This window comes from Musa acuminata, unplaced genomic scaffold, assembly GCF_036884655.1.
Source record: "Musa acuminata AAA Group cultivar baxijiao unplaced genomic scaffold, Cavendish_Baxijiao_AAA HiC_scaffold_467, whole genome shotgun sequence".
NCBI classification, from domain to species: Eukaryota; Viridiplantae; Streptophyta; class Magnoliopsida; order Zingiberales; family Musaceae; genus Musa; species Musa acuminata.
The window spans coordinates 317501-321856 of NW_027020714.1; positions in this window are offsets into that span (position 1 = coordinate 317501).

Here is a 4356-nt window from a genome sequence, read left to right on the forward strand (position 1 = left end):
GCGAGCGAAGCGAGAGGCAGCACCGTCCCTGCTATACGAAAGCCCCATCCAGCCCTGTGCCACCCGGGGGGTTCCAGGGTGCTGAGATGGCTGACGTTTTGCTCCGCTCTCGACGGTCACCGCGCAACGCAAGAACAGGCCAAAAACTGGCCAAAACGGCCCAAAAACGGGCCAAAACTGGCCATTTTTGGCTGCGCGAGCGAGCGGCGAGCGGCGGACAGCGAGCGAAGCGAGAGGCAGCACCGTCCCTGCTATACGAAAGCCCCATCCAGCCCTGTGCCACCCGGGGGGTTCCAGGGTGCTGAGATGGCTGACATTTTGCTCCGCTCACGACGGTCGCCGCGGCACACAAGAACAGCCCAAAAACAGGCCAAAACAGCCCAAAAACGGGCCAAAACTGGCCATTTTTGGCTGCGCGAGCGAGCAGCGAGCGGCGGACAGCGAGCGAAGCGAGAGGCAGCACCGTCCCTGCTATACGAAAGCCCCATCCAGCCCTGTGCCACCCGGGGGGTTCCAGGGTGCTGAGATGGCTGACGTTTTGCTCCGCTCACGACGGTCGCCGCGGCACGCAAGAACAGGCCAAAAACTGGCCAAAACAGCCCAAAAACGGGCCAAAACTGGCCATTTTTTGCTGCGCGAGCGAGCGGAGAGCGGCGAACAGCGAGCGAAGCGCGAGGCAGCACCGTCCCTGCTATACGAAAGCCCCATCCAGCCCTGTGCCACCCGGGGGGTTCCAGGGTGCTGAGATGGCTGACATTTTGCTCCGCTCACAGACGGTCACCGCGCCACACAAGAACAGCCCAAAAACAGGCCAAAACAGCCCAAAAACGGGCCAAAACTGGCCATTTTTGGCTGCGCGAGCGAGCGGCGAGCGGCGAACAGCGAGCGAAGCGAGAGGCAGCACCGTCCCTGCTATACGAAAGCCCCATCCAGCCCTGTGCCACCCGGGGGGTTCCAGGGTGCTGAGATGGCTGACGTTTTGCTCCGCTCACGACGGTCACCGCACCACGCAAGAACAGGCCAAAAACTGGCCAAAACAGCCCAAAAACGGGCCAAAACTGGCCATTTTTGGCTGCGCGAGCGAGCGGCGAGCGGCGAACAGCGAGCGAAGCGAGAGGCAGCACCGTCCCTGCTATACGAAAGCCCCATCCAGCCCTGTGCCACCCGGGGGGTTCCAGGGTGCTGAGATGGCTGACGTTTTGCTCCGCTCTCGACGGTCACCGCGCAATGCAAGAACAGGCCAAAAACTGGCCAAAACGGCCCAAAAACGGGCCAAAACTGGCCATTTTTGGCTGCGCGAGCGGCGAGCGGCGGACAGCGAGCGAAGCGAGAGGCAGCACCGTCCCTGCTATACGAAAGCCCCATCCAGCCCTGTGCCACCCGGGGGGTTCCAGGGTGCTGAGATGGCTGACGTTTTGCTCCGCTCTCGACGGTCACCGCGCAATGCAAGAACAGGCCAAAAACTGGCCAAAACGGCCCAAAAACGGGCCAAAACTGGCCATTTTTGGCTGCGCGAGCGAGCGGCGAGCGGCGGACAGCGAGCGAAGCGAGAGGCAGCACCGTCCCTGCTATACGAAAGCCCCATCCAGCCCTGTGCCACCCGGGGGGTTCCAGGGTGCTGAGATGGCTGACGTTTTGCTCCGCTCTCGACGGTCACCGCGCAATGCAAGAACAGGCCAAAAACTGGCCAAAACGGCCCAAAAACGGGCCAAAACTGGCCATTTTTGGCTGCACGAGCGAGCGGCGAGCGGCGGACAGCGAGCGAAGCGAGAGGCAGCACCGTCCCTGCTATACGAAAGCCCCATCCAGCCCTGTGCCACCCGGGGGGTTCCAGGGTGCTGAGATGGCTGACGTTTTGCTCCGCTCTCGACGGTCACCGCGCAATGCAAGAACAGGCCAAAAACTGGCCAAAACGGCCCAAAAACGGGCCAAAACTGGCCATTTTTGGCTGCACGAGCGAGCGGCGAGCGGCGGACAGCGAGCGAAGCGAGAGGCAGCACCGTCCCTGCTATACGAAAGCCCCATCCAGCCCTGTGCCACCCGGGGGGTTCCAGGGTGCTGAGATGGCTGACGTTTTGCTCCGCTCTCGACGGTCACCGCGCAATGCAAGAACAGGCCAAAAACTGGCCAAAACGGCCCAAAAACGGGCCAAAACTGGCCATTTTTGGCTGCACGAGCGAGCGGCGAGCGGCGGACAGCGAGCGAAGCGAGAGGCAGCACCGTCCCTGCTATACGAAAGCCCCATCCAGCCCTGTGCCACCCGGGGGGTTCCAGGGTGCTGAGATGGCTGACGTTTTGCTCCGCTCTCGACGGTCACCGCGCAATGCAAGAACAGGCCAAAAACTGGCCAAAACGGCCCAAAAACGGGCCAAAACTGGCCATTTTTGGCTGCACGAGCGAGCGGCGAGCGGCGGACAGCGAGCGAAGCGAGAGGCAGCACCGTCCCTGCTATACGAAAGCCCCATCCAGCCCTGTGCCACCCGGGGGGTTCCAGGGTGCTGAGATGGCTGACGTTTTGCTCCGCTCTCGACGGTCACCGCGCAATGCAAGAACAGGCCAAAAACTGGCCAAAACGGCCCAAAAACGGGCCAAAACTGGCCATTTTTGGCTGCGCGAGCGAGCGGCGAGCGGCGGACAGCGAGCGAAGCGAGAGGCAGCACCGTCCCTGCTATATACGAAAGCCCCATCCAGCCCTGTGCCACCCGGGGGGTTCCAGGGTGCTGAGATGGCTGACGTTTTGCTCCGCTCACGACGGTCACCGCACCACGCAAGAACGGACCATAAACAGGCCAAAACAGCCCAAAAACGGGCCAAAACTGGTCATTTTTGGCTGCGCGAGCGAGCGGCGAGCGGCGAACAGCGAGCGAAGCGTGAGGCAGCACCGTCCCTGCTATACGAAAGCCCCATCCAGCCCTGTGCCACCCGGGGGGTTCCAGGGTGCTGAGATGGCTGACGTTTTGCTCCGCTCACGACGGTCACCGCGCCATGCAAGAACGGACCAAAAACAGGCCAAAACAGCCCAAAAACGGGCCAAAACTGGCCATTTTTGGCTGAGCGAGCGAGCGGTGAGCGGCGAACAGCGAGCGAAGCGAGAGGCAGCACCGTCCCTGCTATACGAAAGCCCCATCCAGCCCTGTGCCACCCGGGGGGTTCCAGGGTGCTGAGATGGCTGACGTTTTGCTCCGCTCACGACGGTCGCCGTGCCACGCAAGAACGGACCAAAAACAGGCCAAAACAGCCCAAAAACGGGCCAAAACTGGCCATTTTAGGTTGCGCGAGCGAGCGGCGAGCGGCGAACAGCGAGCGAAGCGTGAGGCAGCACCGTCCCTGCTATACGAAAGCCCCATCCAGCCCTGTGCCACCCGGGGGGTTCCAAGGTGCTGAGATGGCTGACGTTTTGCTCCGCTCACGACGGTCACCGCGCCACGCCAGAACAGACCAAAAACAGGCCAAAACAGCCCAAAAACGGGCCAAAACTGGCCATTTTTGGCTGCGCGAGCGAGCGGCGAGCGGCGAACAGCGAGCGAAGCGAGAAGCAGCACCGTCCATGCTATACGAAAGCCCAATCTAGCAAAGAACAGCCCAAAAGGAGGCAAAAACGGGGCAAAAGGGGCAAAAACGGGGCAAAACTTGGCCATCTTTGGTCGAGCGGCGGAGAGCCAGCGAGCGAAGTGTGGGGGCAGGGCAGCACCTGCCCTGTGTTGTTATCTGAATGCCCCATCTCGCCCTGTGTTGTTATCTGAAGGCCCCATCAAGCACGCGAAAAGGGCGAAACAGGCCAAAACACGACGGTCTGTCGTCGAACGAAGTATGCAGACGGGTCAAGAGCAGCCTTGGTTGGGGTCATTGTATTGTCTGAACCCAAACCCAACTGTATACAGGTGAGGTGAGGTGAGGTGAGGTGAGGTGAGCTGCGAGGCTGGTGAAGAAGCAAGCGAGGGCATCGAGGCCAAGGTGTATTGGTTGCTTGCAGCTGCTGCTCCCCTGATATGACGGTGAGTTCAGGCAACAACGGTATGATATGACGGTGGGGATGCTGCCCGTGCTGCAGACGTGCCACTGGCACCGCAGCACGTTGGTTGGTGCTTGCGCCTGCACAGCAGCAACGAAGTGGTAACAATGCATCGACCTGTGCAGTGACAGCTCCGTGATTGCTTGCGCCACATCGAATCAAAGGCAGGCACTCGGTCGCCACGTGCAGCGGCTCGTGCATTGCTGAGCGCTGCTGCACTTGGACATCTCATCGAATCAAAGGCACTCCGAAGTTGAATGCATCCCGTCGGATATTTCGAGCGTTCGACTGTCGCTTTCAACCTCGTCAGCGTGGAGGGCAGTGAATTTGGGGGGGAGGGGGGG